Raw genomic sequence first — 13150 nt, 5'->3', positions numbered from 1 at the left:
GGAGAGGAAAGTACCCTAATTAGGCGAAATCTCTCACGACCGCTCGTTTAAATACTTTTGTGGGATCAAGAAGCTCTACGAGTACCGTCGGTGGGAAACTAGATAATTGCAGTGTTATTAGTTTTCGATTGATTTGATTTACTAACGGTTGTTGAAACTTTGATTGCACCTAGTTTGTTTATTCTTGAGGATCTTCTCTTCTGATATAAGATTCACTCAAAATAGATCGGAGTATCGACGGGATCTTTGGAACTGTTTGTAGATCTAAAGACATCTTGTGATAATCCATTGTTAACAGATTTCGTTCTGTGCATCATTGATCACAAGAGTTTCAAGTGGTGTTGTGCAGGTTATTGAAGATTAAAGAAGATTTGAAGACGAAGAAGATTTCTTATTGGTTTTTGTATCTTATGAATTTGTGTGCATAAACCTTATCGGCTGGGATCCAACAAGAATCAGATTTATTAGATTGATTAGTTACGTGTGATCGGCATTCTCAATATATATCTTTGAGATTTATTTTAATTGAGTGTGAATCTATACTTGACTATTTCGTTAGTTAAAGTTAGATTGATCTAACCAGACAAAGGAGTTTATTAGATTAAACATAAGAGCCTTTTTCAACGACTCATCTATATCTTGTAGCAAAGATTGATTAGAGTGGTTACCAAAAAGATTCTTCCTTTGCTGTTTGGAATACGATCCAAAGGACTTGATATTCACGTGCGTGACTCTAGAAGTCGAAGGCGCAGGGATACTGAGGGAACTAAGTAGCTAGGGGTAGTCTGCTTGGTCCCAATTATACGAAGTTGATTTCGATTTTGTATATCGGCTTAATTCTGAGAGTATTCAAAACAAGACTACGTCCTGGGGTTTTTATACATTTTCGGTTTCCTCGTTAACAAAATCTTGCTGTATCTTTTACTTTGATTTCCGCATTATAATTACTTTTTATAATAAAGTAAAATACACATATACATTAAATCTATTATACTTGATATTGATCCTATAGAGTTTGGTTATTACCAAACATATTATCAAATAACACACTTTGATTGTTGTATCGTCTCGATCTTGTATCCTTAGTCAATCACACAAGTTATCTTGTTGTCATATTGTCTCGATCTCGTATCCATATATGATCACACAAAGTGTGAACACCGAAGTTATTGTATTGTCTCGACTTTGTCTATAAATGATCACACTTGGTACGAGGACTTATAGGTTGATAAATAAAAGATTGTGGTGTATTTGGGTACCCTCGTCTTTTCATATTTTAAATCTTTGTGTATCATTCGTTTTTCATGGTTGTTTCGATAGCATAGCTTGATTTGAATGAATATTTTTATGCTTTGCATTCAGTTATGAGATGTTATTTCGGTTTTAACTAACCCTAATTTCCGGTCTCATATTATTTTATCCCTTATGATTTGTGTGGCTTATTGATATAGCCTTATTTAATTTTAACTTTTTAGTATGCTTTACTATTGGCACGTAATAGCTAAAACCGATTTAACCTTGCTCTGGTAAAGGTTGTTTTTGGTTGTTGTTCTTTTTCTTTGAGAGAGGATGACAACTAACAGGGAACTGTTGCTTAATAATACATCTTTTTGGGGAGAAGTGGTTGTGGAAACCAAGTTAACAGTTTATTTTGTTAGTTAATCGTTTTTTCTGATCAAGAAAAGCTTGATTTTATTGCATGTATTTTGCTTTTGCTTAACGAAATTCGGTACAATTGATATGTTTCCATAATGATGTATGGATTGATTATTGTGATTCAGTTTTTTTGGTTAAGAAAAACTATGTCAATTGGATTGTTGACTTACTGTTTGGTATCTTGTTTATTGTTTGGTATCAATTATTTTTGCTTAACGAAATAAGGGATCATTTGTTTTAGTCTCTTTGATCCCTGATAAGAGTAACTAAGTTAGATTTGTTCTTAGTTCAGGCTTTTCAAACTTAGGATTCGATTATTCAAGTCTAGTCGATTCCTTGATAAGAAAGACTAGTTAACTAACCAAGTTTTTGTCTTATCTAAATGAAGGTCTAAGTTATTCTATGAATAATTAGAACATGATGAGATAAGTCGAGTTAATTCTGATCTCTTTTTGCGTCTTATCAAATAAAGCATAATCGATTCGGTTTATTTCCTTGATAATATATTAAGACAAAGATTACCTTGGTAGTTTCGGTTTTAGTATTGGTTATCTAAAATGGTATGTGAAACCTTCTTGCTTAACTCTTATAGGTTGCACAAGTCTTATCGATTTGTAAGATCCTTTCGGATTGCTCTTATGTCTATTCGTTTCTTCGTCATTTTTGTGATAAAAAAGGGGAAGAAATATTTGGAGTAAACAAATGATTTATGATCACTAGAAAAGCTATGTAGTATTTCATACTACAAAAGGAAATAACAAAGATGTTCAGATTGAATATATACCTAGATTTCCTTTAGGGGGAGTAAAGATTTTGTTATTCAAATGTCAACAACGACATTTATTTTTTGAACATGTGTAGGATATTATGTTGTTGAAACTTGGAATCAAGCGTATGAAGAATGAGTTATTTGTAATTCGTTTATCTCTGTATGTAGTAATATTTTTTTCACTAAAATTGACAAAGGGGGAGATTGTTAGAGTTACAACATTTTTGTAACGTCATTTTTATGTTACGAAATTCGTAACTGCTCTTAGGTCGTTACGAATTTTCGTTACCATTTCAGTAAAATGGTGTAGCGTTCACTAGACCTAAAAGGAAACATAGAGGCAGAAAACCGGGTTGAACGCATCTGAACCTTGAAAACCGCTAAAATTAATTTGGTTACCTGCCCTAGATCGGTTATCTTCTTGGTCGTCTACTCTAGCTCTTTTTTTAGGGTTGAGAGGATGGTGGTCAGCATAGACAAGGTTTTTACCCTTGTCATTACGAGCAGTGGGAGGAATAGATGATGCAGAACCAGAAGTTGGAAGTGTACCTAGACGATCACCACCAGGTCTCCTAGATGACATGGGAACAAGTGCGGTGTCATTTACAAGTTTCAAACTTGAGAAACTGACTTATGATATGTCATTGGCACTTTAGGAGCTAGGGATGCACAGGAACCGTCCCGTCCCGTGGAACCGTACCGGAACCGAAGGAACTGTACCAGTACCGTCCCGAAACCGTAGTCAGATGGGACATGTACAAGTATCAAAAACCGGTGCCGGGCCTAGAGTAGGTACAAGTAGCGGTACTAGGCTATTCCCGTCCCGTGGTAACGAAGATATTTATCCGTTGATATTAGGGATTAAATCCAGGCCGTTGATAGTAGGGGTTATACCCTATCGTATTCTCCTCCATTTCTCGGTGTCTCCTCAGTTCCTTCTTTTTCTCCCCTCTCTCCGTCTCAGGATTTCCTCTCAGAGAAGAGAAGATATCATCGTTCGTCCACCATCTTCTAATCATCATCACCAGATTCACCATCGACTTCTCAGCCACCATCTTACAATCTGACGAGGTGTCAACTCGCAAATAATATATTCCTTACTTTTCTTTAAACTAACTAGTAGTATACGGATAAGCAGGTTCGTCCCAAGGGAGAGTTGAGCTAAAGTTGTCAATACAATTTCTGAATAAGAATAATGCAAATATGAGGATGAGAATGATCAAGGACTATTTCTCGGTCATGGAACATGAATCTTATCAATATAACTATGTTTTGCAAACTACCTTGTTACTAACAACCCTAAAATAATTAGTACGCTCAACTATACCGTTATTATCTCCTAAGTTCACCGGATACGGAAGTGCTCGACTACCGGACTCTACTCATCAAGTTTCCTAGAAGTACGCTCTCTAGGTGTGACTTAAACAAGTGCATTAAATTCCGTGAGATAAGGTTGCTCCTAGTGACAAATACAAAAGCTTGACCCATCTACTAGCGCCATTCAATACGTATGGACACTTAACAAAATCCCATCGTCAATACCCACATATTACTACTTGTACTCAGAACATCTAGATAATTACGGGTCGCAGAGTTCTCGAATTAGTATGAGAATTATGAACTCACCATCTAATTTGCAACTTAAACGATTCATAAACAATTCACAGTAGAGAATGAACAATAAAAAGATAGATTGCAAGAAAACAGGCTCTTTTAAATATCAATACGAGTTCATGCCCGGACGTCGAAGTCGTCCCTAATCAAGAATTCGTCCCTAATCAAGAATGCTTAGCAACTGGAGTTCATGGTCAAATAAAGCAAAACAGCAAGCTACAAACAAAACTAAAAAGCAATTCAAACCAATGACTCAAAGTGTCCAGCTTGTGAAGTGATATAGTGGTGGTGATGGCCTGGGTGAGAGAACTGTGGATGTCACTTGCTGTTGATATGGCTGCCTTGTAGTCTGTTATGGCGTGAAGGTACTGGCAATGGATCGTGGAGATGCTGGTGCAGGTGAACTGGCGGTGAAAGGCAGTGGTATGGAGATGGAACTGGTGGTGATATGAGATGCAGGTGATGATGGAGATGCGAATGGAGGTGGTGATGATTGGAGAGGAGCAGAGAGCTCCTCTCTGTTGGTAATGCAAAACAGGTGCGAGAGGGTATGAGATGATCTTCTTAACTTTAGTTTTTTTTCTTTTATATCTCAGATCTTCCTGCAACTTCGAATCTCAACCATTCATCTCTTTTCAACCGCAGCAGAACCCATTATTTCCACAGATTTCTCGGCTAATCTTAGCTCTGAATCTTCCCTGACTTCTCGGCTGAAACTTATTACCCTTTCTTATCTCAAAATCTAAAATAAGTCCTAGCCGACCAACCATTGCCTTGTACACAACCCTAAGACTCATAACTGGCCAGGGAATGGTGCAGTCGAGTGCTACTCCAACTGGTTACTTTCTTGCTGCCAAAACAAACCCAGAACCTCCTCATACTTGTACCCAATATGCTGTATACTTCTGGGTTTCTAAATATAGTCCTTGAGACCTGAACTTGACCCTGAACCAACCCAAACATTGTAGCTCCAGCTGCTTCTTATCACCTGGCAAATGACCCAGTCCCATGGCAACAATAAACTTCGATTCCATGTCTTTAATCCTCACCCTTCATCAGGAAAATTCAATCCAGCAGCAACACTTCTTCTGCTGTTTTCATGGCTCAAAGTTTTATCCTTTCTATCCAAAATACAAACCATTTTACTGCCATACAAACTCTTGAATTCCAGCTCCAACCCAACTGACCATTCTCTGCCTTGAACAGGAAATACTTTCTTAGCCTAAACTAATGAGCCATCATGACCCAAAGCTCAGTCTCTGTCTCGGCTTCTAAATCCAGTCTTAGCCTTTGCCAAACAATCCTGTGCGCAGACTAACTCAACTCTCTTCTCTGCTTTGTCATGACTCAATTCCTTTACCATAGTCGACAATCCTTGTACACAGGCATGAGCCATCGAACCCTGGCAACCTTGGAGCTGTAGACTGGTCGTTGATGAATTCGTTCAGGCATTTTTACAAGCATATTGTGCGCCTGAATCTGGTAAACCAAAGACATGGCTTTGCTGTTGATATCTAATCATTTCATCTCCTTCCCTGCAGCAATGTTACATTCAACACAAACTCACATTCATAAATCATTCACAAATAGAAAAACAGCTCTGAATCCTCTTCGTTCATCATCAAATATCAATGGCAGCCAACTTCTTCCTCCACCCTGTGTATCAATTTCAATGGCTGTAAATATGTACCCAGATCATCTCAAACGCGTATTTGATGCTAACCCATCTTCCCTTATGATTCTAGTGCTCGGAAACTTCATTTAATCCTCTCCATTGATCATCAATAACTAACGGCAGTAGCAACGTTCTGCTCCTTGTTTTTCCGGCCAAACACTACCAAACTCGAGTACATGTTCCTTCTTCATTTCGGCTTCAATGAAAAACCTAAACCTTGGCAAACGACCACAAGAACCTTGGCTCAGAATGATGGAATGACTTGGTGCAGCTGCTGCTCTTGTTTAGTTTTACTGAGGATACAACTGAAGTGAGTGGTAGTAGTGCTGGCTCGACCTAATATCTCTTGAGATTTAGTAAAGGACAGGCAGGTGCCCCCTAACGATCTGCAGTCTGTCCTTAGTGTATCACTCAGATGGTTGCCCTTATCCTCAGTTGGGCTCCAAATAACACTTGCCTATGAAATTCAGTTTTGCTCCTTTTATACCTTTTCCTTCTTCTTTTATTCCGATGACTCCAAAATGCCTATAAAACTCAAAAGCAACGTAATATACAAAAATACAAGAAAAATAGCTAAGAAAAGCATAAGAAATCGATATTCGAAAGATGTATTTCAGGCACTTATCAAATTACCCCACACTTATTCTTTGCTAGTCCTCGAGCAAACTAAATGAAACTAAAATACAACAACTATGTGTCGGTTACTTTTAGCATAAATAACAAGCCTTTGAACCCCTATGTGTCCCTAGTGGACGAGTTATAGTCTCGTGTAAGTTTACAAGAGGTGTACTTACAAAACCTTTTACTCCAAATTCCAGCTACCTGTGAAAAATCTATGTACGAATCCAAAATGATTACAGGAGGAAGTACCCAGATGCGAATCAAATTCATATATATGTGACAAAGCTCTACTGAGAAAGTTGAACAAACCACAATACTCGAAATCTAATTAACCACAATTGCACATGAATGTATTAAGAAGATGTATATAGAGATAGATGGTTGCGATGTTTACTAAAGTGAACGGTATTTCCCATACATGTCTGAAGGTCACTGCCGAGATGAACCTAAAAATCCTATCGGATTGAGATACTGGTCTGAATTTTAATATCAACTTAGCTGACATATACACGGGAACCAGTGACCGATAATCCTAATTCTAGATCAACTCGACTGGCAAATACAAGGGAACCAACGGTCGATTTATTAATTGAACAATAATAATAATAACTTTTTCTTTTCTTTTCTTTTCTTTTCTTTTCTTTTCTCTTTTTTTTTTTCTTTTCTTTTTCTCTTTGTTTTTCTTCGAATCGACAACATGATTAGATCTTTTGGAACCAAGGGCATGCTTCTTGTCAACAGATTCGCTCCATCAACGGAGCCAAAAGTGGAGTCTTGGTCAGAGCAAGACGTCCTATTCTATTACCATACATAATTGGGAGAAGCTCATACATGGTAATTCCCATGGATCCTGCATACCACGCTTATTTAGGCGACGGAGACAGGGAGAACACACACATAAGTGTCAATCTTTTGTTTGTTTGTTTTTTTAATATATACACCGATTGGTCGAATTGGTCTAGTCTCTCTTTTTTTTTCATTTTTTTAGTAACTCAATCACTCTATTTCATCCTAGCAGTAATAAAAATTCGATGTTAGTGACGCACCAAATCACTTAGAGAAACAAAAAGTTTGCAAAACTAAAAACAGAAAGTAATATGGTGACGATTCCGAGATATGGTAACAACTATCATGTTATTTCTAATACCTGAGTTGTGTCCTTTTAGTTAATGGGTTCCTCAACTCCTGCAACCAAGATGGTTCCATCCACTTATATTGTTTAGTGTCATCCTGAAGGCACAAGTTTCTAGATTTTGAAGTTTATCATGCAAAATTTTTATTTTATTTTTAAACTAAAGGCATCAAATTCTACAAATTACATAAACTGATACTCCAACTCATAGTTATTTCTGAACAATAGAGGATGAACACTAAACAAGCTATTTAGTTGGCATCTAATCCCAACTCAACCAATATATACCTCATCGTCAAGAAAAAAATCCATCTACTTAGAAAGGCTAGTGTTTATTCTAAATTGTTCAAAAATCTCTAAAAGTTGGAGTTTTGTATACGTCATTTTTTTTGTTGATATTATACCCTACCCTCACACTTAAATCAAACATTGTCCTCAATGTTTCAAACCATTTCAAAAAGAATAAGAGGAATACTTGAAAAAGACAAGGAAGTAAGAATTGGAATTGTTCACCTGATTGACGCATACGAGAAACATTCAAAATAGACTCTCCATATATCAACAATCTGAAAATTTGAGGATCCACCCACAAAACAATTTTCATATATAGCAAAAGCTTCACAAGAATGTTAGCAAATGGTGGGAAAAGTAAAATTATCATCCTGCGAGAGTCACCCCACACTTAGTCTTTTCTACACTCGGAAATGTATACAAAACATAAGTGGAAGGCACTTCTATTCGTTCCTCTCGGCAAACCTGCATGGTGTTAGACTCAAACATATATGGTGGATACTTAGAAGCAAGAAATTCTGAAAGAACTTTAGAATCACATAATTCCAGCCCCAAATGAGGTATTTTCCTAAAAGATGGATTAACAACTCTCTGAGAAACTACTACTAGTTTGGGAGGATCATCATTAGATAAAGATTCATGTATAGGGTTAGACAAACCTTGCAAAACTTCATGTATTACAGAATCCTCGGTACTGCTGGACACTTCCATTCTCGCATCACAAGTATCATCATTCTCGCTCGAACTCTTGGTAAGACATTCATTGGTTTCGTCTATAACCAAATCCTCCTCATTGGAAAAGAAATCAGAATCTTCGATAAGCAAATTATCGTAATCCTTATGTTCTTCACCACAAGTTGACTTCTCATTCAAAGTATCGGCTATCTCTGAATTTGGGGTACGGTGCACAAAGAAGTCATAATCATCATCGCTCTCATACACAACATAAGTACCATCAATAATTGTGGTGTTTCTTGACTCAACTTCTTCCTTTTGAATAGGAGAATGATCATTATAATCATGAGTTGAGCTAGTAACACCGTCATTATCAACATTTTCCAAAGGTTCATCGTCCTCAGAATCTTCTTCTTGGGGCTCTTCTTCATTATCCACACGGCGGTTAACCTCCATATGCATGGCCCTAGAAATTGCTTGAAGAGTCTCTTCCGTTGCTCCATCTTCTTCCAACTACTCATATTGTTTAAAGAGTTTCTTTATGTTAACACGTTTTCCACTACTACTCACAATAGGTTCTTTAGACCACGTCTCTTCCCGTTGAATGGGTGAAAGATCATAAGTACGATCCGGAACATGTCTAAATACACTATCAGATGTTTCACTTGGTACGAAACTCTGCACGTTGGGAGTTGAGTTAATTTGGTTCCATGTACGTCGCAAATCTTTGAATTCTTCAAACATATGCATGAAACTAGATTGGAACGTATGAGAAGTACAACTATCCCCCCATTCTTGTGATTTTTCACTTACATAACCACCAAAAGGTTGTTGTGATGTATGAGAATAATCACAAGGTCTTGTAGAATAGTCACCATAGCCAAAACACTAGTTTTGATTATATCCCACATATGGTTGGAAGCTATTGTAAGAGTGAGATTGAAAATCAGAATTATTACCATAATATGCATGGTCTTGTGAACCATATATGTTCCAAAAGGATACAACTCAAAATATTATGCACACAACTCGTTTAGAGACTTACCTCTTGTTCCCAGTTGTGCACACACAAGAAGAATTCTTGTACCTCAAAAATAAGATTCTAAAAAGATAAATTAGTAAAAGATAAAAAAAAAGGGGGTATATACAAAAACAGAAAATTAAATAACAACTCAAACTACCGGCTGCTCCCCAGCAGCGGCGCCAATTTTGACGAGGTGTCAACTCGTAAATAATATATTCCTTACTTTTCTTTAAACTAACTAGTAGTATACGGATAAGCAGGTTCGTCCCAAGGGAGAGTTGAGCTAAAGTTGTCAATACAATTTCTGAATAAGAATAATGCAAATATGAGGATGAGGATGAGAATGATCAAGGACTATTTCTCGGTCATGGAACATGAATCTTATCAATATAGCTATGTTTCTGCAAACTACCTTGTTACTAACAACCCTATAATAATTAGTACGCTCAACTATTCCGTTATTATCTCCTAAGTTCACCGGCTACGGAAGTGCTCGACTACCGGACTCTACTCATCAAGTTTCCTAGAAGTACGCTCTCTAGGTGTGCCTTAAACAAGTGCATTAAGTTCCGTGAGATAAGGTTGCTCCTAGTGACAAATACAAAAGCTTGGCCCATCTACTAGCGTCATTCAATACATATGGATACTTAACAAAATCCCATCGTCAATACCCACATGTTACTACTTGTACTCGGAACATCTAGACAATTACGGGTCGAAGAGTTCTCGAATTAGTATGAGAATTATGAACTCACCATCTAATTTGCAACTTAAACGATTCATAAACAATTCACATAAGAAATATTGGCACAGTAGAGAATGAACAATAAAAAGATAGATTGCAAGAAAACATGCTCTTTTAAATATCAATACGAGTTCATGCTCGGACGTCGAAGTCGTCCCTAATCAAGAATGCTTAGCTACTGGAGTTCATGGTCAAATAAAGCAAAACAACAAGCTACAAACAAAATTAAAAAGCAATTCAAACCAATGACACAAAGTGTCCAGCTTGTGAAGTGATGTAGTGGTGGTGATGGCCTGGGTGCGAGAACTGTGGATGTCACTTGCTGTTGATATGGCTGCCTTGTAGTCTGTTGTGGCGTGAAGGTACTGGCGATGGATCGTGGAGGTGCTGGTACAGGTGAACTGGTGGTGAAAGGCAGTGGTATGGAGATGGAACTGGTGGTGATATGAGATGCAGGTGATGATGGAGATGCGAATGGAGGTGGTGATGATTGGAGAGGAGCAGAGAGCTCCTCTATGTTGGTAATGCAAAACAGGTGCGAGAGGGTATGAGATGATCTTCTTAACTTTAGGTTTTTTTCTTTTATATCTCAAATCTTCCTGCAACTTCGAATCTCAACCATTCATTTCTTTTGAACCGCAGCAGAACCCATTATTTCCACAGATTTCTCGGCAAATCTTAGCTCCGAATCTTCCCTGACTTCTGGGCTGAAACTTATTACCCTTTCTTATCTCAAAATCTAAAATAAGTCCTAGACGACCAACCATTGCCTTGTACACAACCCTAAGACTCATAACTGGCCAGGGAATGGTGCAGTCGAGTGCCGCTCCAACTGGTTACTTTCTTGCTGCCAAAACAAACCCAGAACCTCGTCATACTTGTACCCAATGTGCTGTATACTTCTGAGTTTCTAAATATAGTCCTTGAGACCTGAACTTGACCCTGAACCAACCCAAACATTGTAGCTCCAGCTGCTTCTTATCACCTGGCAAATGACCCAGTCCCATGGCAACAATAAACTTCGATTCTATGTCTTTAATCCTCACCCTTCATCAGGAAAATTCAATCCAGCAGCAACACTTCTTCTGCTGTTTTCACGGCTCAAAATTCTATCCATTCTATCCAAAAACCATTTTACTGCCATACAAACTCTTGAATTCCAGCTCAAACCCAACTGACCATTCTCTGTCTTGAATAGGAAATACTTTCTTAGCCTAAACTAATGAGCCATCGTGACCCAAAGCTCAGTCTCTGTCTCGGCTTCTAAATACAGTCTTAGCCTTTGCCAAACAATCTTGTGCGCAGACTAACTTAACTCTCTTCCCTGCTTTGTTATGACTCAATTCCTTTGCCATAGTCGACAATCCTTGTACACAGGCATGAGCCATCGAACCCTGGCAACCTTGGAGCTGTACACTGGTCGTTACTGAATTCGTTCAGGCATTTTTACAAGCATATTGTGCGCCTGAATCTGGTAAACCAAAGACATGGCTTTGTTGTTGATATCTAATCATTTCATCTCCTTCCTTGCAGCAATGTTACATTCAACACAAACCCACATTCATAAATCATTCACAAATAGAAAAACAGCTCTGAATCCTCTTCGTTCATCATCAAATATCAATGGCAGCCAACTTCTTCCTCCACCCAGTGTATCAATTTCAATGGCTGTAAATATGTACCCGGATCATCTCAAACGCGTATTTGATGCTAACCCATATTCCCTTATGTTTGCAGTGCTCGGAAACTTCATTTAATCCTCTCCATTGATCATCAATAATTAACGGCAGTAGCAACGTTCTGCTCCTTGTTTTTCCGTCCAAACACTACCAAACTCAAGTACATGTTCCTTCTTCATTTCGGCTTCAATGGCTAACCTAAACCTTGGCAAACGACCACAAGAACCTTGAACGATGGAATGACTTGGTGCAGCTGCTGCTCTTGTTTAGTTTTACTGAGGATACAACTGAAGTGAGTGGTAGTAGTGCTGGCTCGACCTAATAACTCTTTAGATTTAGTAAAGGACAAGCAGGTGGCCCCTAACAATCTACAGTTTGTCCTTAGTGTATCACTCAGCTGGTTGCCCCTTATCCTCTGAAAAAGCGGGGGTCTAACAACACCACCCAATATTTCGCTTAGCAATTTGTATGGACTAACTCCGAAATACTTTGTTAGAGAATCAACTAGACAGTCAGACTCAATCTTGATAAAAGTATCTCAAGGAGTTAATATCTCTCTCTTGATTTGATTTTTACTCAAGCTAAAAACAATAGCGAGTCTTTATCAAATACAAGGAATACTTGGACGGTACCAAAGACCAATGTCCAAGGATCAATCAATATCAATCAACAAGCAAAGGTTGGATTTCCAATTGATGAACACGAACGCACAACCTGTATTATTTCAATTATATAAAATATAATGCGGAAAAGAAATAACACAGACACCAGTAATTTTGTTAACGAGGAAGCCGCAAATGCAGAAAAACCCCGGGACCTAGTCCAGATTGTATACACACTGTATTAAGCCGCTACAGACACTAGCCTACTGCAAACTAACTTCGGACTGGACTATAGTTGAACCCCAATCAGTCTCCCACCGATCTAAGGTACAGTTGTACTCATACGCCTCTGATCCCAGCAGGATACTGCTCACTTAATTCCCTTAGCTGATCTCACCCACAACCAAGAGTTGCTGCAACTCAGAATCGCAGACTTGATAATAAACAAATCTGTCTCACACAGAAAAGTCTATCAAAGGATAAATCTGTCTCCGACAGATAAACCCTAGTTTTGTTCCATCTTTTGATAAATCAAGGTGAACAGGAACCAATTGATAATCCGGTCTTATATTCCCGAAGAACAGCCTAGATTAATCAATCACCTCTCTACAATCCTTCCTGACTACACAAGAGGATTGTCGAGGAATCACAAATAGTAAGACGAAGA

The sequence above is a fragment of the Papaver somniferum genome, chromosome 10 (assembly GCF_003573695.1).
Source record: "Papaver somniferum cultivar HN1 chromosome 10, ASM357369v1, whole genome shotgun sequence".
In the NCBI taxonomy this organism is placed as follows: Eukaryota; Viridiplantae; Streptophyta; class Magnoliopsida; order Ranunculales; family Papaveraceae; genus Papaver; species Papaver somniferum.
The sequence above is the reverse complement of the archived record's forward strand: the minus strand, read 5'-3'. Positions refer to the sequence as shown.